This window comes from Manis javanica, chromosome 10 (genome assembly GCF_040802235.1).
Source record: "Manis javanica isolate MJ-LG chromosome 10, MJ_LKY, whole genome shotgun sequence".
Lineage (NCBI taxonomy): Eukaryota > Metazoa > Chordata > Mammalia > Pholidota > Manidae > Manis > Manis javanica.
This window is the reverse complement of record NC_133165.1, coordinates 95,248,286-95,275,491: the sequence shown is the minus strand read 5'-3', so window position 1 is coordinate 95,275,491 and position 27,206 is coordinate 95,248,286. Positions and strand designations below refer to the sequence as shown.

At 39.8% G+C, this 27,206-nt stretch overlaps 1 protein-coding gene across 12 annotated transcripts in view; it reads left to right on the top strand.

The window, feature by feature from the left end:
* Positions 1 to 27,206, top strand: part of TMCC3 (transmembrane and coiled-coil domain family 3) — a 252,829-nt gene that overhangs the window by 49,931 nt on the left and 175,692 nt on the right. For 7 of the 12 annotated variants that reach the window (XM_073213629.1, XM_073213633.1, XM_073213634.1 and 4 more), the window contains 2 exons: positions 9,188 to 9,302; positions 24,185 to 24,276. The exons of 2 other annotated variants lie outside the window; for them this stretch is intronic. The gene's annotated coding sequence lies outside the window, so the exon portion shown is untranslated. Of the gene's footprint in view, positions 1 to 9,187; positions 9,303 to 10,667; positions 10,802 to 24,184; positions 24,277 to 27,206 lie in introns of those variants that run through there. 3 more of the 12 variants (XM_073213636.1, XM_073213635.1, XR_001852274.3) reach the window with 2 other exon arrangements.

Below are 27,206 nucleotides of genomic sequence, written 5' to 3'. Positions count from 1 at the left end.
TAGGATTACTAGGGTATTGGGGCTTTTGTTTCCAGGGCATTGCTCTTGTTAAAACCATCTTTAAAAAGAATTCTAATTGATGCCATTGCCTGGGGTTTATTTATGAAACAGATTGAATGGAGTTATACCCACAAATCTGTTAAAGATTTCCCCTAAAGAAGTTACCAGATTTCTTCCTCTCTTTTTTCCTAGTTGCTGCTACTGGGGGGAAACTCCAACAGAACAACTAACCACAATGTGCTGCACGCTCAGGGCAAATACACAATTTGTTTCCCCTTTATCAGCACTGGAAAAAACAGAACTGTCAGTTTTCAGTTCCCCAGCTTGCCATCACTTGTGCAGGGAGATAGCTGCAGGAGGGCGCAGCTGGCCCTGTCAGGCGTACCTGAGAACTTTTAACAGGAGTTCAGAGTTGACAGGCCTTCAAGATGCTTCAGGGTTACTCTCAGTGTTTAAAATATCTTGTGTTTACTCTTAGGAATAATGCAGATACTTTTCAAATGAGTCTGCACCAACTCTTTTCAAAATATATGTCAAAAGCTCATTGGTAGGGCCAATTAAGTGAGAATGTGTGTTTATAGGTTTGCATCTCAAATCAGCATCTGGTTAAAAGAAGTATTAAGCAGCCCAAAGCTTTAGTAATAGCTGCAAAGCATTTCTGAATTCCAATCCTTTCTTTCTGCTTTTTTTTTCTTCAGTGAACTGTTTTTCTGGCTCTCTGTGTTAATGTGTGTGTGTGTGTATGTAGAGCAGAGATTGATAAAAAAGAAGGCAGGGAGCATAAAGGAAAAGTGTGAGTTACAGACTATTTTTCAAAATTGTTGCATCTTTATTTCTTTCAGAATGTACAGGAACATGAATTCATTCCAAAGTGTTTTATGTCTGTATTATTAGACTGGGACCTGAAGTAGTGAAAAGAAAAGATAAATGTGTTTAAAGTAACTAATGGCATCATTTATTTATGTTTATGCAATAAATACTGGAATTCCAATTATGCACCAGACACTGTGCTCAGCATGGATCAATAAATAATAATTAATGCTAACCACTTTTAATATGCTTTAATATTTTGAAAATGGTGAAGAATTCCACATTACAAAAGTACAATGAAAAATGAATTTTAAAAAAATCTCAGACCATTAGATTTTCTTGACTGACCTTCCTGAGAAATTCACTGCATAGTCACCTCTGTATGTATCTCCTTTATCATTATCACCTGGTTATTTTTTAATACAAATGAGATACTTTAGAGAGAGTTTCACCTCTTGCTTTTTTCATTCAGCAATTGCTTTTGTCAATATGTTAGCACAAACTGATGTACCATATTGGTTTTATTATAGCTGCATAGCATTGCTTTGTATGGATGTACCACTGTTTAATTTTCCAGACTTCTAATTCATTTTAAAATAGAGACATTACTTCCTGCACTACAGAGTTTTTTAAAAACAAGAGTTATAACAAAATAATGTCTATGGCTGTTACCTAGTGATGGCACAAGATGGATTCACAATAGATATTAGTAGGATAGATTAACTCATCTTGTTTATTCATTTATTATGCATATTGTTAGTCTTTATAGATAATAAAAATAAAGTTCAGAAATAAGAATTATCACAAATTCCTAATTGATGGAGTGTGTTAATGAGGTTTGTGTCCTGTCATCTGCAACCCTAGCACCTACTTCACACAGTGACATACTCAGTCATCATCCCTAATGTTGACAACATGCGTAATTCTGTTGACCATCAGTGCTGAGGGGAAATGGTAGCTCTCTGTCGATTAACAAACTCTGTGGCACATTTCATTTGTCTGGCAGGTATTTTAATTTGAGTGAATGATAGAGGCCTTAAACTCAGACAGTTTAAACTCTAGAGGCATATAGACCTTGGTCAGAATTGTTTTCAGCATTTTTCAAGCTTTTGGGGATCTGACTTCGAAAGCCCAAGAACTGTACTTTGGGTTGAGAGATATTCTACTCCTGTAGCAGAGACCCTCTGTGTTTTAGTTCAGGCACATCTTGGTTCAGCAGACAAGGTCAATTTCAAGATCATCTGACACCATGGGTATTTTGGAAATTGATTCAGTTGTGACTTGTCTGCCAATCAGTTATCACAGGTGCTTGGAGGGTAAGATTCCCTGGCTGCTGCCATGGAGGATGCTAAGATGTATAAATGCAGGCCATGGCCTAAGGAAGCTCTCACATTGCCTGGGGAGGCATGGCACTAACCCTGAGCAGTACACAGGAAGTGTGGGGCATTCTGTCCACAACAGCAGCGGCTCTGGTTTCACACTGCCCGGGCTATGTCTCTGTCTCTGAGACCTTGGCAACGTAGTTGACATTGTGTGCCTTAGTATCTTCATCTGTAGAATAGAGATAGTAATAGCATTTACCTCATGGTGAGAATTAAATGACTTACTACAGGAAAGGTGCTTGAACAGTGCCTGACACAGGAGTGCTTGCCTAGCAATTGTTAGCTGTTGTTACCATAACTTACAGCACTACACTGTGGGAGGACATGAGCATTGCTGCCATTTTATATTAAGTGACTGGGCTTACAAACACCAGCCTCTCTGCTAAGTGCTTCGCATTCCCCACTTCATCCAATCCTTAGAATGCCATATGAGGTAAGATATTTTAAAGATGAGAAAACAGGCTCAGAGAGGTTAAGTAGCTGCACATGATAACAGAGGCATTAAGGGATTTGAATCTGTATCTGACTCAAAAACCTGTGCTCTTTACACAATATTTCTACAGAAAGATAGGAAGGAATCTTCATTTTGTGGATAAAGAATGAACTTCAGAGTATTTAAACAACCTGCCAAAGATCGCATGGAAACCTGGGTTTTCTTAGACTGAACCCCAGAGTATTTCTAGACATTTGTAGGGCCGGTATGTACAGGGGGATGGATTGGGGTGTTTTCCTCCAGAGGAGAGAGCCAGGACCAGTGCACTGAAATTGGCTGACTTGGGATCGATGTGAAGCTGTCCAGTATGAAGTGAACTAGAGGTGTCTTTCTCTTGAATGTAAACGAGTGTGGATGTAGTCAGTGCAGAGTTATGGTGGCTCCGTAAGGTTGTCAGGTACAGGGTCACAAGGCGTTGGCTCTGTTTATCTCACTTCTCCCCTGAATCGACACCAATGCCCAGACCGGGTCTCTGGCTTTGGGATTCTGAAGGTCTTTTACATGAAGCAATTTTATCAGATTAACAGCGGTTTATCCCTTTGAGGAAGCAGATTGTAGAAAATTTACTTTTTGTTTATTATTCTTATGTCCTCCAGTGTTTTCCTGATTTACTTTTCTTATATATTCTGCCATTTTATGAATTCTGTGTCATACATCTTTTCAGTCTGTTTAGTACCTATCAGTCCTTTTGTGTGCATACTATAGATTGCTTCAGGGCATTCAAATACTGTTAAATAATAATCACTATGCCAGCTAGTGAGAACAAAAGTGACAACACATGAAACTTTGCTTAGGATAGGAGAATTGAGGGAAGTCTAGATTTGCTTCATTTTTCTAGGAAGAAAACACCACTTATTAGAATATTTCCTGCTGAGATCTGTTATTTTCCTATTTTTTTAACCTCCGTTTGCTCATTCATGGGAAAAAGTTGTATTTTTAAGATGAAGTCATTTGTTAATGGCTCTGAGCAATATGGATGTAATCCCTGCCTCTATATAATTTACCAAATAGGTAGAAATACAATTGCAATTGAATATAGTAAATGCTGTGATAGAATGGTTACTGGTGCTGTAGGCACACATGGAGGGTGCACCTAATGGAGGTAAGAGGAGTTTCCTGAGGAAGTAGCATTCAGGCTGAACCCTGGGGGTGATAGAAATTAGCCACAAGAAGATTTTTCCAGGCGGATGAAGCCATATGCATAAAAAGGAGTCGTAGGCAATCTGCCTTGTTGAGAGACTGGAGGTAGTAGGCGAGATTGGTTAGTTGTGACTAGTCACAAAAATCATATAAGACCCTTAAAACATCCTTAGGGCACTGAGATGTCATTATAAGATTGAAACTAGGGGATGACATGTGAGATTGGAGTTGCCAAAGGTCAAGACCACGGGCAATGGAGAGTGCTTCAGCATATGCAGATGCCTGAGGGAGAAAGAGCTGGGCACCAATGAAGAACCTACAATGCAGCCCGCTTGGTTGGAGTGCAGGCAGCAGTGGGAAAGGGTGGGACAGCCTCCTCAAGATGGGATCACCACTTTGATCCTTGTAGTCTTGGTAATGATTTTTTTACTTTATCCTAAGAAAACCATTGCTTGAGCTTCTATGTAGTGAATAGACTGGGGACAGGGATAGCAAGAGTGATGAGAGAAACCAGTTTGGAAGACACTGTAGTAGTCCAGGGAAGAGGGAAGATGATGCCTTGGACTAAGATAGTGGAGTGGAAAAATTGACAAAATTTGTGTAAACTTTGAAGAACTTGCTACAGGGCAAGGGAAAGGGATTAAAAGGAGAGCCAGGTGCTTACACTCAGGCTTATGTTTGGTTATGAATTTCAGAGATCCTGGAATGGAATTACTGGGTGCCATAGGGCTTTTGGTACCTATGGCCAGATCGTCCTCCAGAAGGGATTTAGCCATTCATTTCTCTAGCTCCACAACAGGGATAGGTGAACTTGTTCATTTCAGTATGTCCTCCCCCAGTCCAGAGGATCTGATAAATAGAGAAGTAAGTCCCAGATATGAGGAGCACAGGTGTAAATGGAATACCACTAACTCAAATAACTGATATGTTTAGTGCTTTCTTGTGTACCAAAAAGAGTGTTCAAGATGGGTAAACCTAATCTACAACATTACAGATGAGGATGGTGGTTAGTTCTGCAGAGAAGGTGGGGAATATTGACTAGGAGGAGCCACATGTTTGCTTCTGGGGTGTTGATAATATTCCACTTCTTCATCTGGACGGTGGTTAGAGGTGGTAACCCTGATAATTCATCAAATAAGCATGCTCCATATACTTATATGAAGTACTTATCAACATCAACTCTAATCATGTGCGATTACAGAGAAAGAAATAGACACATAGAAGGTAGGTGACTTGCCCAAGGTCACACAGATAGTTGAACAGTGAAGGTAATTTTGGTCCAAGTAACAGAGTACTTCAGAGGCTTTAGTTCTAGATTTTTAGAAAGTAAGCTTTTTTACTTGAAATGTAATATACACACAGAAAAATGCACACATTGTCAGTGGTATGGCTTAATGAATTATCAGTTACGACCTCTAACCACTATCCAGATGAGGAAGTGGAATATTATCAACACCCCAGAAGCAAACATGTGGCTTCTTCTAATCAATATCCCCCACCTCTGCAAAACTAGCCACCATCCTCATTTTTTAATTAGTTTTGCCCATCTTGAACCTTATATAAATGAAATCATAGTGTGTATACTTTTTCTTCTTTCCCTCAGCATTGTAATTATGAGATTAACTTATTGTGTTTAGCCAGGATTTGTGCATTTTTACACCTGGAGAGCATTCCTGTTGTATGACTAGACCACTGTTCATCATTTTACTGTTGTTGGACATTTGTGTTGTTTCTAGTTTGCGGCCACTATGAATAGTGTGGTTGTGAACACTTTTGTGGAGCAAAAGGCACACATTTGCTGTAAGCTCCAGGGATACTGTTATGTAGTTCTCTGTTTTTCCATGTCTTGAACATTAAAAAAAAAGCTATTAGGTATTTTTTTGTGTGTGTGTGTGTCTGTGTGTGAGAAAGAACACATACATACACAGGTGTGTGTGTGTGTGTGTATGCGTGTGTGTGTGTGTGTGTGTGTATGCATGTGTGCAGGAGGGAGCATGGCTGGGGGTCTCGAGGGACCTGCTGCAGGCAAAGCCTTCAGAACCTCCAGTCAGGAAACACGGTCGCAGCTGCTCAGGGTGATGATTGCCCCTGTGAATGCAGCGTGACCTCTGGAGATGCTTGGGGAGGAGGAATGTTGCTCTAATTTAATTGTGAGTCTTAGGGAAGCAAGTTAGGATCCCCTGCAGCCTGCTGTGCCTGATGGAAGAATGCTACTGGGACATGTCTCAGGTGTCCTGAAAAGGAAGGCATGAGGGGCTGTGTATATCAGTCAAGGGAGGTACACTTCCACCCAAAAGGAATGTGTCCAAAATCTGGCCAGTCCCCCAAATCACTTGTATCTGAGCTTGGAAGGTTATAAGAACATATGGAAAAGTTTTAACTGGAGGGACCCTGTGTCCTGGTGTGCCTGGGGCAGCTCAGTTTACACTAGCTTTCCTGGTTCAGTTTTTAGTGACACCCCCTGTTTACTCCCAGAAGTGCCCTGATTTATGTAGTAAATTATATGTTCATCCACCTAGACACGTTGTTTGTGGCTCTGCCCTTTCTGTGCATTGTGACCTTAGACTAATTACTCAACCTCTGTGAGCTTCATTTTAAATGAGGGCAGTAGATGCGAGGCCCTTAGCCCTGTTCTGGCTCAGGAAAAGGGCTTGGATTTTAAGGCCTTTTAGATTTTACCTTTGCTGGACTTTTCTTGCAATGATCATTAACTAAATGTCTGAGATGACAGAGGCTGGGAAGCTGTGCTTTTTCTCCATCCTACCTCTTAAAGAATTTGCTTTTCTTCTTCTCAGGATACAAGAAATAATTGAGAGGGCTTTCCTTCAGGGTTGTTTACTCCAGGTTGGCATACCCCAAACGTGGATGCTAACAGCATCTAAGGGTTTGAACTCACCATTAGTCAAGTAGGATTGGATTTAAATGCCTCAGTCTTCACTTTAGGGGGGTGCTTAAGAAATCCTGAGGTGATATTCAGTATTTGTGGGGTGACATACACCTTCATTTATGCCTGTTGCCCTGGTGTAGTTATGAATAGCATTCCCTTTCACTGAAACGTGTCTCAGTTTGGACAATAAATTATATGATTACCCTAAATATTTAGGATCTGTGTAAGCCTATCTTAAGATTTGGAGTCCTTGACTATAAACAGGCAAATATCCATAAGCAGGAGAATGGTAAGTAAATTGTGGTATAGTCCTGAAGTGGATTATTATTATTATATAACAGCAAACATGGATGAAGCATAAAATATGTGTACACATGGATAAAACTTAAAGATATTGAATGAAAAAGCAAGTTGCAGAATAACTACTTTATAATTTCATTCACATAAAGCTTAATAAAGCAAAATTAAATGACTTGTTGCTTAGGGATATAAATAAATAAATATATATATATGATGAAACTATAAAGAAAATCAAAGGAATGATTAACTCAAAATTTCAGATTGGTGTTTACCTGTGCTGGGTGGGTGGGGGGAGGGATGAGTGGGGAGAATGGGTGGGGAGGAAGGCCCTGGAATCGTAGAAGGATACAAAGGACTTCAAAGATACTGATTTGATTCTATTTCTTAAACTGTGGTATGGGTACATGGATCTTTCATGATTTTATTTTAAATGTGCATGCATGTTATGTACATTCTCTCGATTCCTTGGGAATTTCACAAAAAAATGAATGACATACACAAAAACATACACAGAATAAAAGAAAAATAAAATATTGTATGATATCAAATTTTATACCTGTTTGTATGTGAGTTGTTTTGGGGTGATTGTTCATAGTTGAATGAATTTAGGGAGAAGTCAGCCAGACTTCTGAGCTCGGAGCTGAAGGTAGTGAGCCAGTTTGATAGTAGCTTTAACTCTTTAAAATCCTGGTGGTTACAGGCAAGCATCTGGCCTGGTTTCTTTCTCCCCAGTATTGTCACTACTCCTCCTGCCTAATGCACTCATGTTCAACGAGACAACATTTTGTTAACCTCTTAACGTATAGTAGGTCTTTTAATCCTCAAAAGCGTACTGTGGGGTAGATTCCATTGCCATCCCCATTATAAGGTTAGAAACAACGAAGCACCAAGGGGTCAGGAGACCCACCTGGGCAACACGTGTGTCCATCCCGCCTCCCTCCTCTGCCGCCACGCCGCCTCCAGGGGCTGACTGCAGGGACCCGTGAATCCCATCTCACCTGGGGCTGAGGGGGAGGCAAATGCCTTCTCAGTTTTACAAAAGGCCTTCACCTCTTCGTATTTTTGAGGGTGACGTCTTTGTCAGGCCCTGCTTGCTGCACCCCTCGTTGGCGGCAATTCCTTGGGGCTCTGTTAACAGGATGGCCCCTCCCCCAGTGACCTGGGGAGAGCGAGTTTCCAGCCCTGATACAGGATAATTAGGATGTGGCTGCTTTTTGCAGAGCAGAAACATCTGTACCTCAGATGCTCTGGACTTGCCTGATTTGGACATGGTCTTCAGTTGAATTCATAGGCTTAGTATGGTTATCTCAAGGGGAAAAATAAATGTATATCTATATATAATGAAAGAAAAAAGAAGGAGTCATTGTAGGAGCTGATTGGATCTCTAATTGAAAAACAGCCTGACCCCCAGTTTTGAACCCCTGCTCTGCCACTTACTAGCTGTGACCTTTGACAGGTACATCCCCTCACTGAGTTCCAGTCTCCTCATCTGTAGGTTAGAGATACTACTATGTCAGACTGTGTTATTTGATCCAAAGCCTTTATTCTTTTATTCTGTGTGGACCGAACAGGGCAGAGGTCACTTAAACTCAGGAACAGGGGCCTTGCCCCCAGCCTTGGGGGTAGGCATGTGAGTGCCTTCTGGTCCATGAGATGTAAGGGGAGGTCTGCTGAGGTGCTTCTAGGAGATCTCCTTCCTGGGTAGGAGGGAAGTGGAGGAGGATTACCTGTGCCCATGCTGCTCCTTGCTTCCTGCCTTGCATGCAGCTGCGCTTGGATGCAATGTTTGAAACTGGTGCAGCCATTTCATAACTATGTGGGGGAAGACCCAGGAGATCACTGAGATGCCAACCCCATGCCCTACCATCACTGAGCTCACTAAGCAGCCTAGGAACTGTCCAGATTTCTTCTCATGCAAAGAAAATAGACCCTTATTTATGTAAACTACTGTTTTCTTTTACTTAAAATCAAAAAAATGGTTTTAAAAGCATTTAGTCCTTATTCGGTGCTTGTAAGAATTAAAATAGATTTTTTACATGTCTGGAACAGGGTAGATACATAATGGTAGTTGTTATCATCATTACCACTCCCAGGGTAGGTCCACGGGCTGTTCAGGCTGTAGAGGGGGGGCAGAAGAAAAGAAATGGTGAAGGATTTTGTCTCTTCTTTCCTCAGGACACCCTGCCTCTTAAAAGAGGTTGTACAAGGCAAGCTGGCCATGTGCCTGAGAAAAAGGAAGGAGTGGGAAGGCAAAGAAGAGTAGAAAAAAATGGCATTAGGAGGAAATCAGGTGAGCAGAATAGTCTCATGTTTTGAATTTATTGCTTTCACATTTTATTTACCTGAAATGAGATTCAGTCATTCTAGGTCCTTGATCAAAATACCGTTTTAAAAATAAATGCAGATTTACTTATTTTTATGGGCTTATTAGCATTCATGGCCTGAACGCACTGTTAATGGTTGCACTCTTGAGATCTTTAGCAGCTGTTCCTTTAAACAGGTGCCCAGAAGATGGTGCTTTTTTACACAACAAACGCTCCTGGTAGAGGATTATCATAATGAGGCAAAGTCTCTATTTTCAGCTCCCAATTACCTCTCAATCTAGTCGCCATCAGTAAGCTGCACTTGCATTTAGTGTGCTGGAAGTTGGAGAAATGAGTGCATTACCATCAAAGCATGAAAGGCCAGTGCTTTGCATAATCATTGCTGGAACTGGTCCTCAGATTTTGCATCTGTCATGCTCACCCTCCAGTGCCCTTGTTTGGGATTCTGCTGGAGCAAAGTTCTAGTTACTGGTTTAATCATTTTCCTACCCCATTGTGGATTGTCTAGTCCCACGGTTGCTTTTTCTTCACAGCATCATTTTTACTTTAAGCAGAGTATCTGTGATGATTCCACATTTGTCAAAATAAAAAGAGAAAGGATACTCTTAACTTGCTTGATGCCATTGACAATGTGGGCATTTGAACATCACCTTGCGGGGAGGGGTGGTGAAAACCCCAGCTAGTCATCTTCAATTATAATAATATGGAAAAACTGACACCCTGATCCTCTTGAGAGAGGTGAAGAGGGAAAGTCTTTGATCTCCTGCCGAGCTTGCTGTCAGGTAAGGGGAAGAGGTGACACAAGAAGGTGGGAAGAAATGAGTGCAGTGGGTGAACGGTTTGCAGTATTGGACCTGTTGGACCAAACCTGAATGAAGGAGAACCCAGCCAGGGAGCCTGCTGGGAATATTTATCAACTGTACGTACAGACCTTCTATGAGCCACAGTCCTGGATCAGGGCCTTGGGGTTCCTGCTATGCTAATCGTGAGTTCATGGAGGCGGTCTGGGTTCTGTAGAAGAGACCTGTTGTGGGGGACACTGAAGGGGCTTGAGGTACAAGAATACTTAAATCCTTGAAGAATTAGGACAACCATACTGCAGCATGCAAGTGGAAAGTCAGCTCTGAAAAACCCTGTGTGGTCCCCGAAATGACATGTACAGGAAAAGTGCAGGCAGGGTCTGTCCCTTCCCCAGTGCCTGGCATATAGTGGGTGTAGTGGGTGCTTGAATATTTACAGAAAAAAACTAATGTGTGTGCCACCAGATGATGTATCGGAAGTCCTCCTACAAGAAGAATTAATTTTCATGAGAACCTTCTGTTGTTTTGCAGGCTTTGGGACTGTTTGTATCTTATATGATTTTACAACATGAAACAATGGCATGAAGAGGAAAAGAACAATAATATGTCTTTGTAAAAAGAAGAGAATACTTTTCCTTTAAATAAAACCAGAGAGAGCTATCGAATCTCTTGGTATTTTTCCCTTTGCACTCTATCTTGTAAAAATAATTTATGCACAATAAAAATCTATAGTCTTTATAAAGGCAACTACTTTTGTGATTTAAGGGGGCACACATTAGGTGGTTTGAAATATCTGTGGAGGATTACAATAGAATGTACTTTTTTTCTGATGAGAAAATGATAGCAATCGCTTTCTAACCACAGGCCCTGTGTTAGGATGAAACACACTGTGTTTAAAGGCAATTCCTCCTTGAGGAGAATCTGACAGGGCAGAGTCAAGCAGTGTCTGTTCTACAATGAATAAGATGTTTACTATGGCCTTTGATACCAAATTAGCCCCAGGCGAAGTGCCTGTCATGAGAGCTCCTGGCTTTGGATAGTTCTGATGAGGTGACATAGGAGAAGCTAGACTGTGTGTTATTTCTGGTGGAACATAAAAGTTTCCAGAGTCTGAGTAATCTGCGCCTTCTTAAAAGAACTTTGAAGTGACTTTCAATCTGTATAATAATGGCACTAGTAAAGTGGGTCTAGAATTGAAAGTCAGAAGAAGGGAAAAAGAGAAAATGCCAAAATACTATCCATAGTGTTAAAATACGTCTTTTGATTGGTTATGTGGAGCCTCCTGGCAGCTGTGGATAAAAGGGAAACAGTATAAGGTACATCACTTACACTTGTGGACAGGAGAGAGCATGCAAGTTTCTCAGAGGAGGAAAACTTTTTCTAAAGGATTGCAGTTTTAATTACTGAATGATTCTGGAACTGGTGATTTATTTTTGTTCAGTTTGCTTACCTCTGCCCTGTTGGTTCTTTAATGGTTAGTAGTTACTCCTTTGCTTCATAGTCTCCACACTGTCAGTGACCTACTTATTGAGGAATAAAGAGAAGGGAAAGGAGGTAAATTCAGAGTAGTCAGCTTTATAGCTGATGTCAGTTCTGGTTAATACATGATATTTCATTGTAACTAAGTTTGTGCTCTCTGTTGATTAATTTTTTAAAAGTCTTTGAAACTGCAGAACAGAGAATTATTTATATTTTTAAAGTCCTGGTGACTATATAAAGCTGACCTAGCTTTACACTGGGCGAGGGTTTAGAGCCCCTAGTCAGTGCTAAAGATTTTAATTGATGTCTTCATTTATATACATTTAATGTATATCTAACTATAATCAATAAAAAATTTATGTTCACTTCATGAGGTAAAGCTTTTGTTTCTACATAGTTTTCATTTTTTAATGGCTGTATACTATACTGCAACATTTTGTATAGTAATTCAATCCTAGTATATAGTTAAGTATCTTTTCTCACTGAATATTCTTCAGCAAACATATTTGTGCATATCGTTTGTTTCACTTTTGAAGAAGATGCAAGAAATGGGTTTACTGAATCAAAGACTATGCCTACATTTACCAAAAGTATCAGTAACTTGCTTTCACATTCTCATCCACAAAGGAGATGAAAGAGTTGTTGATAAACTGCTTGCAGATAACCAGTTTATCAACAGCTCTTTTCATCTCTTTTGTGGCTCACCTCTGTATACCAGTTGTCCTGATATTCTTGTCAATTTTTGTGGCTGGAGTTCTGCACATTTCTCATAATTAGCATTAGTGGCATGACTGATGCAGTTCTTTGAAATTTCTACTATATTTTGAGTTTCTAGCACATAGAATGTTATGACAGAGACTGCTAGTTATGCCCAACATTTATTCTCTTGTTTTCAGAACTCACAAGTTTTAGCTGGTCACATAACCAACCAGAATAAAAACTACATTTCCCAGGCTCCCTTGCAACTAGAGACGGCCAAATGACTAGTTCGGGCTTATGGAATGTGAGTAGAAGATTGTTTGGTAGTTTCCAGGATCCTTTTGAAAAGAACTGGTGTGTGCCCTTTGTCCTCACTTTCTTGTTTATCCCTTCCTCCACTCTTCTGCCTGGAACAGTCATGGTGACTAGAGCTCTAGCCAGCATATGTCATGAGAACAGGGACCACACTCAAAGGATGTAGGAACAGTGGACTAGAAAGCTTTTGGTTCTGAGGACATTATGGACCAGAGCTAGCACACTTGGCACTGTACTGCCTACCTCTGGACTTTTACATACAAGAGATAGGCATTTAAATTTTGTCTAAATCATTATTTTGGGTCTCGTTACTCACAGATGAATCTAACCCTCACATAACAATGTTTGTTCACATAAGAGGGTTTGCATCAACAGTTTAAGTGTCTCAGACATTATCATTATTGGACATGAGTATTTCATGGCTAGGTTGAAAGTTGAGGTCAAAGTAAAAGCAAATTGGAAGGATCAGATGCTTTTCTCCATTTTCTTACTACACTCCTTTCTACTGAAAAACAAAATCTTGATGATAATGGCTATGTTTATTGAGCTTTTCTTACATGTTTATCTCATTTAATCTTGTATGAGGAGGTACAATTGCTATTCTCATTTACAGATAAGAAAATTGAGGCTGGTAAAGATGAATTAACTTGCAGGGTCACTTATCTGACATGTAGTGGAGTAGGATTCTATGCTATATATTCTGACTCTGGAGCCCAGTGTCCTACCTGTGTAGATAAGCCATCCCCTCGTGTATGCTGTTCTCTTTCCCAGGAACACTAACTCTCTCTCTGCCTTCTTGGCCTAGCTGCTTCTATATACCCTAAGTTTTTACACCTCCTTGATTTCTCCATGCCATTCCACAATCCTAGCCCCTTATAGTCCTCATAGCACCTTTATACATCTTCTGTCACAGTATTTATCATATCTTACCGAACATGTTCCTTATTTGTCTCTGAGATCTTGGAGAGGGTTGAGTCTTATTCTTTATCTTATCCTTAGAACCTAACATGGTGCCTGGCACATAGTGGATGCTTAATAAATATTAGCTGAATTACTGCTATGAACTCTTGTGGTTATCTCAAAAGATGTTTCTACTAATTTTTAAAAGCTCTTTTTGGCATAAATTATTCTAACTATTCCCTCTGCTAGAACTTTTTCTTCTGGTATAGTCTTGTGCCATAGTAAGATATGTCTAATTTTCAGAAACTTGATTTGGTAGGTAATTTAGCTGTTGGTTATATGTGGTATATCTTCTTAGTTCTCAGCAGGTCAGCTCTGATGTTAATGATTTCACAGTATGAATAGACTTTGATACTATTACACTTCAGTAAACTTTTACATGCATTCAGGAAAAAATGAGACAGCTGTAAGCAAGCATATGCATTAATTCATTCAGAAAAATGACTATCTGCATTCCAAATTACATAATCATCCTTCTTTTATATTTAATAGATGAATAAATTTTGGCTTTTCATGGAGTTGAAAGATGTGCCATTGTGTTAGAGGAGAGAGAAACTGGAGCTTCCCTAGATGTAGTCAGACTGATTGCAATGTTGTTCCATCCAACCTTTACAGAATTCTCATTCAGGAAGTATATAGGTTGAATTAGTTTGAATCCCATTCACAGAACTGAAAATACATTCCTATTTGGGAATTCCTCCAGAATAGGTCCTTATTTTAGGCACCTCTGAATCCCCAACATTTAACATGGTGCCCCACATAATGTAGATGTTCTTCAAATATGAGGATCAACAGAAGGAATTTGTTTTCACATTTTCTGTCTCGTTTAACTCAGAAGGCCTCTTGTTCTTGGATTGTTTGAACCTTTTACTTTTTGTGCTTTGGACCCATCTTACTTATTGCCATAGAAGTTGGCAGGAAAGAACAAGGTGATGAAACCAAAATCCATGGACAGGGGACTAACTAACTGCTGCCCTCTTCTTTTTAATTTTTTCTAAGTGTATAGTTCAGGGACATTGACATTGTTGTGCAACTGTGACCACAATCCATCTCCAGAACTCTTTTCATCCTCCAGAACTAAACCTCTGTCTCAATTAAACAATAACTCCCCATTCCACTCTCCTCAGCCCTTTTCTGCTTACCTACCATTCTACTTTCTGTCTCTGACTACTTTATATACCTCAGGTAAGTGGAATCATGCAGTATTTGTCCTTTTGTGACTAGCTTATTTCACTTAGCATAATATCTTCAAGATTCATGATGTTATTGCATGTATCAGAATCTCCTTCCTTTTTCAGGCTGAATAATATTCCATTTTATGTACATACCTCATTTTGTTTACCCATTCATCTGTCAATGGACACTTCAGTTACTTCCAGCTTTTGGCTATTGTGAAAAATGCAGCTTCAAACATGGGTGTACAAATACACCCACCTCTTAATTTCACTCCACCTAAAGGATAAAGAAGAACTTGAAAATCATTTAGCATCATCAAAATTAAAAACTTGTGCTTCAAATAACACCATCAAGAAAGTAAAAGACAATGCCAATAAACTGGACAATGTAGAAGAAATGGATAAATTCCTATAAAAGTATAGCCTTCCAACACTGACCCAGGAAGAAACAGAAAGTCTGAACAGACCAGTTACCAGTAATGAATTGGATTGGTAACCGGAAGACTCCCAACAAGCAAAACTCTAGGAACAGATGACTTCACAGCTGAATTCTACCAAACATTTAAAGAAAAACTGATACTGATCCATCTTAAAGTATTCCAAAATGTAGAAGAGGAGGGAATACTTCCAAATTCATTCTATGAGGCCAGTATCACTCTAATACCAAAACCAGGCAAAGAAACTACAAAAAAAGGAAATTACAGACCAATATTACTGATGAACATAGTTACAAAAATCCTCAACAAAATATTAGCAAACCAAATTCAAAAATTCATCAAAAGGATCATCTATCATGACCAAGTAGGATTTATTTCAGGGATGCAAGTATGGTACAATACTTGTAAATCAATCAATGTGATATACCACATTAATAATAAGAAGGATAAAAAATATGATCCCTGACTTCAAGCTGTACTACAAGGCTACAGTTATCAAAACATTATGGTACCGGCACAAGAACTGACCCATAGATCAATGGAACAGAATGGAGAACTGAGAAATAAACCTACACATATATTGTCAATTAACATATAATAAAGTAGCCATGAATAAACAATAGGGAAAAAATAGCCTCTTTAATAAATGGTGTTGGGAAAACTGGACCACTACATGCAAGAGAATGAAATTGGATAACTCTCTAACCCCATACACTAAAGTAAACTTGAAATGGGTTAAAGACCTAAATATAAGTCATGGAGCCATAAAACTCTTAGAAGAAAAGATAGACAAAAATCTCTTGAATATAAGCATGAGCAGTTATTTTCTGAACACATCTCCCCAGTCAAGGGAAACAAAATAAAAACTGAATAAGTGGGACTATGTCATACTAAGAATCTTCTGTACAGCAAAGGGCACCATCAGCAGAACAAAAAAGCAATCTACAGTATGGGAGAATACATTTGTAAATGATTTATCTTTTAAGAGGTTAACATCCAAAATACGTAAAGAACTCATATGTCTCAATACCAAAAACAACCCTATTAAAAAATAGGTGGAGGACCTGAACAAACATTTCTTCAGAGAAGAAGTATAGGTGGTCAACAGGCATATGAAGAGATGTTCCACATCACTAGTCATCAGGGAAATGCAAATCAAAACTACTATGAGATACTACCTCACACCAGTTAGAGTGGCCACTATACAAAAGACAAGAAATAACAAAGTGTTGGTGAGGATGTGGAGAAAATGGAACCCTCCTACATGGTTGGTGGGAATGTAAATTGGTACAGCCACTGTGGAAAGCAGTATGGAGGTTCCTCAAAAAACTAAAAGTCAAAATACATACAACCCACTAATTCCACTTCTAGGAATTTACCTGAAGAAAACAGAATCCCTAATTTGAAAAGATATAAACCCCTATGGTTATTGCTGCATTATTTGCAATAGCCAAGATATTGTAAACAACCAAAGTGTCCATCAGTAGATGACTGGATAAAGAAGAGGTGGTACACACACACAACAGAATATTATTCAGCCATAAAAAAGAAAGAAATCCCACCATTTGCAACAACATGGACAGACCTAGAGGGTATTAATGCTAAATGAAATAAGCCAGGTGCAGAAGGACAGATACCATATGATTTCATGTATTTGTGGAATATAAACACAAGGCAAAACAAAATGAGCAAAATAGCAGTAGATTCACAGAAACTGATATGTGATTAGCGGTTACCAAGGGGGAGGGGTTGGGGCAGGTGGCTGGGGAGGGTGAGGAGGATAAAGGGGCACAAAAATTCTCAATAATATAATTTGGTGACAGGGATGATAGTGTAGCATGGAGAATATAGCCAATGGTTCTATAGCATCTTTCTTTTTTTTTTATTATTGTTGATATACAATGTTATATTGGTTTCAAATGTACAACACAGTGGTTCAAAAGTTACCCATACTATTAAATCCTCACCCCCTCTAGTGCTGCTATTATCAGTGTAGAAAGATGTTACAGAATTATTGGCTGTATTCTCCATGCTGTACTACCATTCCTGTGACCAACTTATATTGTGATTGCGAATGTTTGTGCCCCTTTATCCCCCTCACTCTCACCTGCCATCTGCCCCAACCCCTCTTCCTTGGTAACCAATAGTCATTTCTTGGTGTCTGTGAGTCTACTGCTGGTTTGTTCCTTTTGTTTTGCTCTGTTTTTATATTCCTCAAATAAGTGAAATCATATGTTATTTCTCTTTCTCCACCTGGCCTATTTCGCTGAGCATAATGCCCACTAGATCCATCCATGTTGCATCATCTTTCTATGTTGACAGATAATAACTGCACTAGTAGGGGTGAGGATTTAATAGTGTGTGTGTGACTGGTGACCACTGTGTTGTATACTTGAAAAAAATATAATATTGTATATCAATTATACTTCAATTAAAAAAAAGAAAGTAAAAGACAACTCATCAAGGGGGAGGAAATATTTGCAAATCATATATCTAAGTGACTTGTATCCAGAATATATGAAGAACTCTTACAACTCAACAGTAACAACAAAACCTGGTTAAAAATATGGACAAAGCGGGTGTAACTGTGATCCGTGACGGGAGCAAGAGCAGTGCTTCTATCCATGGCACCCATTGTGTGAGGTGGTCACATGCCATGATTCCGAGCCTGGCGCCACAGCATAAAGGGCAGTCAGGACTGCTGCCTCTCGCTGCAGAAGTGCCCATAGAGGTCCAGGCTGCATCCTACTTTAAGATTCTTTTAAGGAAAAAGATATATTTAAACATTTTTCTTAACCTTCACTCCAAATTCATTCTCTCCCAAAAGAGAAGTATAAAGTAATTTAAAAATTGTTTTAGAAGGTTTATTTTGCTAGGATGCTTTTCCTGTGGTGGGACATACTACTTGGGAGTATAAATAAGGTCGTGTAGCAGTGTATTCGTTTTGAGTTCCTTCCGAAGAGTGACCAGCTCTCGATGATTACCTATGCACTAAGCAGGCTTAGTCCTATAATACACCAGCTTTATGTGGTGTATGTGTTTCCATAAACCACTTTTTTCCTCTCTCTCACTGTAGTATTTATAGAAATGAATGTCTTACTGCTAAAGATTTAAACTAGTAACTGTAGAAAGGAGGATTATAATGTATCAAAGGCTTGATCTGTCACCATGTCTCTCTTCTTAGTCATCATTTTTCTCTTTGTTTCTTTTAAATCTTAAGAGAGATTATTTTCAGAATCCAATTACTCACTAAGGCTTAGAAATTAAGAGAAAACGAATAAACTCCATTTGATGTATAATTTCTGAATGACAAAGAAGCATAGGAATCAAATGATGTAAACTGCACTGCCTTTTTCTATGGAAAAGTTTATTGAGGAAAATATTCTTTCTTTTCCTCACCCACAATTGTTTCAACTGTTCAGTGAATAAAACTTTTAATACAAAAAAAAAAGTATGGACAAAGGACTTGGATGGGTATTTCTCCAAAGAAGATATACAAATGGCCAATTAGTATGTGCAAAACAATGCCGAACATCGTTAGTTATCATGGACATGCAAATCAAAACCATGTGAGATACCACTTCACATCAACTAGGATGACTGTAATAAAAAAGATGGATAACAAGTGTTGGCGAGGATGGGAAGAATTCGGGACTCTCATCTACTACTAGCGGTAGTGCAAAATGGTATTCAGCCTCTTTAGAATACAGTTTGGCACTTCCTCAAACCCTAAACATAAAGTTACCTTATGACCCAGCAATTCCACTGCTAGGTATATATTCAGAAGAAGAGTCCACGCAAAAATTTTACAAAAATGTTCACAGCAACATTATACATAACAGCTTAAAACTGGACGCAACCCAAACCTCCTTCATCTGACAAATCGATGAACAAAATGAGGTATATTCATATAATGGATTATTTGGCAATAAAAAATAAGGCACTGATCACTCTATAACATTGATGAACCTCAGAAACATTATGTTTAGTAGAAGAAGCCAGTCACAAAAGACCACATATTGTATGATTCTATTTATATGAAATGCCCAGAATAGGAAAATGCATAGAGACAGAGTGTAGATTGATAGTTACCTAGGGTGAGAGGAGGGGGCAGGTGGCAAGGCAGAATGGGGAGTGACTACCAAGTACATAAGATTTCATTTTAGGGTGATGAAATGTTCTAAAATTAGATTATGGGGATGTTTGCAGTATACTAATTTACTAGAACCCACCAAATTATGTATTTTAAATGGGTAAATTTTGCAGTATTAAGTAATTTCTCAAAAAAGCTGTTCATTTTGGTTGTTGTTAGGACAAGGATGTGGGATATTTACCCTAACAGAGTAGGATACAAAAGTTGCATTTCTATTTCAGCAAGATGAGTTTTAGAGGTTGAAGAACTGAGGATGTGTGTGGATGTGACTGATGTAATTGTCACCATCTTCCCCATACTTGTGGCCAAAGTTAGAAGGGCAGGAACTGTCAGCCTGTCTGCCTGATATGTTTTCAAGGAGGAAGAGCCTTGCTCCAGAAGTCCAAAGAACTAAGTTGATACCTGGCTCTGCCTTTGACCTTGGGTTGGTCTTAGCCTAGGGTATGTTGTCCCCTATAGTGACACTCTGGATATTTGTGGGGGTAATTTTAGTTGTTATGGGTATTATATTATTTATGAGTTTTATTTCATTTCAGATTCAAAGGTGGCTTTATAATTATTAATTATGGAAAGAGTGTAGTTTATTGTTGAGAAATGAGCACTGTGCTCTCTGAGCCTTAAGTTACCTTTTCCTGAAATGGAAATAATGCCTGCCCTACTCATTTCTCAGAATTATTTTGAGGCTCAAATGTGAATCTGAATCTGTCTGAGTGTGTTTCCTCAACTGCAAAATGGAGATAATCCTGGTTTAGCATAGCCCTCGTAAGGATTAAGTAGGGTCACATATGTAAAGCACTTGGGAAATGGTAAAGCAAAATGCAGTGATAATGTATCCACCATCAATTATCTATTTAATCCTGACTTTCTGCCATGAACTCTGCCACTTAGCCAACTGTCTCACTATTGACTGGATATATTTGGTAACTTTCCATCTTTATATCCCAGACCTCACGGCTCTCTGACTCTGAGCCCTTCCTGGAAAATTTTCCCCATCTTTTCTGCCCTTTCCTAAAAATTTCTCTCATCTATCCTCACATAGGCCTGGGTGTAAAGTGTCTTCTCCTTCTATAAGTGTCCTATTCAGTTGGTTACTTCTTGGGATGGTTGATTATCTTTCCATGCACATGCATTTTATTGCTCAATGTAAGTCCCAGGCCTTAGAACTGGTCTGTGCAGCTAGCTGGTAGACACTCACTAGTGGTTTGTTGATTTTCTACCCGCAAGAGACATGCTTTAGGATGAAACAAGCCAGCAAACCTAAGTTTTTTCTTCCTTGAAGATATATAACTACCCATGCAAGAAAGCTATAGACTGTTAGAACAGGAAAGAGCTTTAGGGAGTTATTCTTTATTGCATGTAATAGGTGCTTAATATACTTTATGGCTTTTGTTTCTCATAATGATATTAGAAGGTAAATGTGGTTACTCACATTTTTTGAGCAAGGAATCTAAGACTCAGAGATGTGGAATAACTTGCCCAAGGTCCTTCATCTAGAACTAAAACCTGTTTCCTTATCTTCAAAATCAATATTCCATTATTTTATTCTGCTTTTGAAGGGAAATGAAGTGTTAATCTTCACTAGAATATAGCATGTAGAGAAAGAAATAAGAGACTCAGTGTTAAGTTGGAAAAAACAGAAAGCAGGGAACAACAGTCCTCCCCAGCTGTGGTGTGGACACGGAGCAGCAAGTATTGGATGTTCACCATGTAGTGACAGACTGGTGTTTTGCTAGGACACCAAAGGAAAGGAGAAGGGTTTCATCCTGCAATGTCATGGGAAAAGCCAGAAAAACATTATAGAACACAGCAAGCATGTTTGAACAACACAGTGGTGAGTGTACCTATTCTGGGCTGGACTGTGGGTTTGGAGCCTAGCTCCTCAGTGGTAGGACCTCAGGAGCTTCCTTATTTATCTTCTCTGTGCCTCAGTTTCTGCATTTGTAAGATATGGAATGATATCTACCCTTCAGGGAGGTTGTAAAAATTTTTGAAAGTGTAATACACATTGAAGACTTAGAACAGTGCCTGGCGTATGGTAAGGGCTCAGTAAACATTGATTATTATTATCATTGTTGTTTTTATTTTTATTATTGAGGTTGAGGAAAGTATTACACAGAGAACGTTAAACATAGCTTGTCAAAGACCAGAAACTTATGGCCTAGAATCAGGGTGTGTAGGTGTGTAGCCACGTCTTCCCTGACTCCCCAGAGGATGCATCTGAGGTTCCCCCACACACGTGTGTCTGGCCATGTGTCTAGTGAAGGCAGGTGTTAGAGCCAGGTATTACCCTGTCATAACAGCAACAATTTTCTTAGACTAAGAGACAGGCTTAAGATGCTTAGTGGTTTTGTTTTTAGAAGTAAATAGCAACACTATTCTTCCTCCAAGAATTCAGAATAAATTGATTTCCTTTGCAGAGTTTATAACTAAGTGCAGAGTCCCTTGCATTGTTCTCTAGAAGTCCCAGTTAAGCTCCAGAGAGGCATGAATAGTTTATGAAGGTTTTATATTTGCCTATTGGATCCTTAATAAAGTTGGGCTCGCCTGCTTTTAGGAAGTGCTTTAGTTATTAACTGGGTAAAGTCACATGGGCCTAAAGATACTTGTTTGGCTGGCAAGATATTTAGGAACATCAAGGAGCATTTCCTTGGTGAGATGTAGAGCCCGTTAAAGGACTAGCTCTGGACCAGGAACTTCGGCCTGTCTCTGACCTCAGAGTCCAGCCGGTATCTCATCGCCTTCCCCACTGCAAAATGGGAAGGAGAGGCCCGCGTGGTCCTCTAACTTACTGGCTTTGGTCATGTAATGTGGGAAATGAGAGTTATTCTTTCATCAGCTTTTTATGTGCCCTAGACTATTTATGCAAATATTTTCCTCTTCATAAAGTCCTTAGAACTGTGCCGCTGGAGATAGCACATGGCCCTGCTGGTCCTGAGCTTTTATTGCTCTGTGGCTTGTGATATGAAGCTTAGTTGATAATATAGTCCTGTGGGGATGATTTCCCTCCCTTCTCTCCAGAGCGGTCCTCACCAACCTGTACATCCCAGAGTCCCTTTCCCTAGAATTCCAGGAGGCCCCCAGTGCCAGCCGGATACCTAATTCCTGGTAGGGCTGTTGCTGTACCGAAGAAACACGGTGTCTCAGAAAGATGGGAATGCCAGAGCCACAGGAGGTCACTGCTCCAGCTCTTTCCCAGGAACTACCAGGCACGGAAGGGCTGCTGCTGTTCGGTTGCCAGCTATCCCTGGGGTTTTCCATGCCAGCTTGGTGGGGGCCTCCCCTTGCCCTGGAGGGCAAAGAGGTGGGAGGTCAGGGAGCCGAAGGAGGGATCATCATTTGTTCCCTGAGCCATGCTTGAGAGGATTTTTCATAAACCATACAGTAAGATCCAGAAAATGAGCAAATAATCCCCATTTTGATTCCTAAAGGTCAACTTCACTTCTTAGCCCCTGTCATGCATTAATAATAACTGACATTCATTGAGCTTTTAGATTTCTCATTAAACTCTCATGGCCCTGTGAAGAAATTGCTAATATTTCCAAAAAGGAAGCCAAATCTGAGAAAGATTAACTTCCTGCACCATGTCACAGCTAGTAAGAGGTGGCAGTAGAAACTGAACCCAGGTCCAACTGCAGTGGCATCTATTGAGCCACAATGCTAGGCTGTCTCTCAGCTTTGCATCCTCTATTTTTCTCTAACTCCACAGTGCAAATGCTGCCTGCAGTATCTTTTTTTAAAAAATTTTATCAAATGTATATCACAGTGGTCCAACAGTTCCCCCCCACTTCCTCCATCCTCTCCCTCCCCCTTGGGAACCATTAGTCACTTCTCAGTGTCTATGAGTCTAATGCTGCTCTGCTCCTTCTGTTTTGCTTTGCTTTTATATTTCACAAGTAAGTGAAATCATATGGTATTTGTCTTTCTCCACCTGGCTTATTTCACTGTGTCTGCAGCATCTTAAGACCATTTCATGGTTTGTATTTTGCATTGGTGAAGTCATGTAAATTGATTTTTGAACATTCAGCTTTCTGTGCTAAGAGGTTCGTTTTCATTCAGTTTATGCTGTGAAAGGAGGAGCCTCTCCCTTTTGGACAGAGCTCAGGGTGCTCAGAGGTCTGAGGCACGCCGAGGAGAGCCCTGAAGGAGAATCTTGCGGGGAGCAGCTTTCCAAGGGGACCACATGCTTCCTTCTCTCCCTCTTGATCTCCCTCCCTTTGGGAGGAATCCCTGCGGCCACTCCCCTCCTCTGGTACCCTGGAGATCCCAATTCTCCCCTCTCTTTCCAACTCCAAAACCTTTTGGAATATCTAAGAAGTGAATTGGCATTTTCCAAAGAACTTTTGATCAATAGCAGGGAAAACCAAAAGAAATTAAAAACAAAGAAGTAGTATTTTTTAACTGCATGGTTCTCTGTCTAAAACCAAGAATTTTTCTTAGTTCCAAACCCCTCCCTCTAAAATGATTACACTTCAGCCTGTAATAAATGTGAGCAACCTCCTAGCCCTTGGCCTGGCCTTCTAGGTGCCATCTTCTTTCCCCAACACATGGGATCTAGTTTATTTGCAACTCACCTCTTTTTGGAAGAGCAAACCTTTCTAGAGAGCATCCTCATAATCAGCTAATTCTGAGGTATAGTGATGGTTTTAAAATATGTCCGCAAATTCTCCTCCATTTAAAAGATTGAGATGGATTTAATTTTCCTTGGATGTGGGCTGTGCATAATGGCTCACTTCTAATTAATAGGAGTTGGGGAAGAGATGGTGTTAGCCTGCGGAGAACAGGCCATAAAGGGTATTGTGGCTTCTATTTTGTATTCTTTTGGATTACTAGGTCTCGAGGAAGCCAACTGCCATATCATGTGGATGCTCAGCCTAGGAGAGGCCCATGTTGCAAGAAAATGAAGGCTTCCTGCCAACAACCATGTGAGTGAGTCTTCTTGGAAGTAGATCTTCCAGCCTCAGTCAAGCCTTCAGGTGACCACAGCCCCAGTTGGCACCTGGACGGCAGACTCTTGAGAGATCCTGAGCTAGAACAACCCAGCCAAGCTGCTCCTGAGTTTTTGGTCCACAGAAACTGTGAGATAATAAATGCTTGTTGTCTTAAACCACTAAGTTTTTGGAAATAACTTGTTATGCAGCAAGGGATAATGAATATAGATATACATCAAGTGATATTTGGGGCAGTGATTGTTATATATACTTTTCACATCTTCCAGTTTGTTCTCTTCATGTTTGGGAACTTAGTGTCTGCATAAATTCTTTGAACTATCTAAGCTTCAGTTTCTTCTTAAGATGGGGATAATAATAGATTCTATCTCAGTGAGTTGTTCAGGGTACGTGGTTCATAGTAGAACACTCAATGGGTAGCTGCTAGTAATATATTCTCAGTAACATAATTCATGGTTCCTCTTACTTTTTCTCAGTCCATTCTTTTATCTTATTGCCACAACTTCTCAGCTGCTTGAGAAACCTGATGAAGAACTTCCTGTAACACTATGGACATACCATGTGTTATGCTCTTACCATGTGGTACAATGATAGATTGCTTATGGATCTGCCCTGTGGACAATAATCTTTGTGAGAGCAGAGAGGAACCTGCTGTCATTGTTTCCATAGTGCCTAACACCAAATAAATGAATGATTAATTTATATAGCTTCCTCTTGGCACCTAATGTCATTAAAATGATTAATTCCTGTCTCTGGACAAAGAGGGTACATACTTAAAAAACAAATGCAGATTGGATAGCCTAACTTTGTCCTGCCACTGTGGAAAGCAGTATGGAGGTTCCTCAAAAACTAAAAATAGAAATGCCATACAACCCAATAATTCCACTTTTAGGAAATAACCTAAAGAAAACAAAGTCCTTGATTCAAAAAGATAAATGCACCTCTATGTTTATTGCTGCATTATTTACAATAGCTCAGATATGGAAGTAACCTAAGTGTCCAACAATAGGTAAATGGATAAAGAATATGTGGTGCATGTACATGATGGAATATTATTCATCCACAAAAAGAAAAAAAATCCTGCCACTTGCGACAACATGGATGGAGCTAGAGTGTATTATGCTCAGTGAAATAAGCCAGGCAGGAAAAGACAAGTACCATATAATTTCACTTATCTGTGGAATCTAAAAACAAAGCAAAACAAAATGAACATAATAGCAGTAGACTCATATTGACACTGAGAAGTAACTGATGGTTACCATGAGGGAGGGATTGGGGTGCGTGAGTGGGGAGGAGGAGGATAAAAGGGCACAAAAGTTCTCAGTCATAAGTTGGTCATGGGGATGGTAGTGTGGCATGGAGAATATAGCCAGTGGTTTTGTAACATCTTCTGATGTTGACAGGTAGTAACTGTCCTAGTTGTGATGAGGACTTAATAATGTGTGTAACTGTTGAAATACTGTGTTGTATACTTGAAACCAATATAGCATTGTGTATCAACTATACTTCAATAAAACAGTTGGAGAGTCTGTTGTTCATTTTGCTCTCTGCCTTTCTAGTCCAAGAAACTTATGATTAACTGCTGATTTGTTACCGATAATTGTTCTCCTTTCCACTTCATTTTAACATATAGGGGCCATTTAGAAGTTAGGGAATGTTGCTGAGATAATCTATTCACACTATCTGAAATATAGTTGATTATTCAAGATAATTTACATTTGAAACTATGATTTAAATTACTTATTGTAACACAAATTCTCATGTAGAGGGAATTTTACATTTTTCTCTAATGTTGAAAGGCAGCATTGAACAGAGAATGCGAATGAAGTGACCCTAGGTCCAAACCTGGGCTCCAGAATTTATAAGCTATGTAGCTGCCCACTCAGTGTAACCAGGATACCATGAATCTTCTCATCTGCATACTTGCTCTCGTTGGTCTGTTTATTCAGTAGACATTTAATAGGTATTTACTGTACGTCAGACAATGCTGGGCACAGGGGCTATATCAACAAACAAGACCCTGGTCCTACCCTTTGGGATTCCTGAGGACTGACAAGTTGGGTTATACACATGGGTGAATGGGAACCAGGTGGCTCTGCAGCATGGCATCACTGGGTTAAATGTCTCTTAGCACAGATTCTGGGTCAGATTCAGCCCTTGGCGGTGGTATCTTTCCAGTTGGTAGGTTGGATGCTGGGGAGCGCTCCAGTGTGGAGTTTACTTTCAGTTTTGCTTGGCTAAGGGAAATCCGGGACTTGTTATTCTGCTGTTGAAACATTGATTAGTTGTACTTGAGACAGTAAACATCCTGTAAGCCAAAAATTTGTAATTTTAATACCTCTTCTGCTGAAGCCAAGTGGGAGGGAGAGCCAGATCTAGTGGGATGCAAACCTAATGTGCCAGAACCAAAAGCAAAGTGTTGCCCAGCAGGCATTAATCAGGGAGGCGGGCTGGTCCCCATGGTACACGCACAGAATGGTCAGGAGAGTCCTGCAGGCTGGGAGAAGACGCCTATTTATGCGGCTCAGGGTCCTTACTGGCGCTCCTTGACAAAAATCCATCTATCCCCTCCCTCCACCCACCTCTCCATCCACAGTGCCTGCTACATACCAGAAGTAAACAGAGGAGGCGTAATTCTTATTCTCAAGAAAACTGTGATCTAATAAAGACAGACAACTAACGGTTATAATATGGTGTTATATGTACATTAAAAACATTAACACTGGTGCTAGTAAAGAAAAAAGGGCATGAACATTCTCAAAAGTATTGGTGCCAGGAGTGTTAGAGGTACAGTTGTTCTGGAGAGCCATTTAGTAATACTTATATAGGCTCTTAATTTATATTTCCATTTGGCAAGCAATTTCAAGGAATCTGGAGTGTACAATAAAGGAAATGTACATAGATAT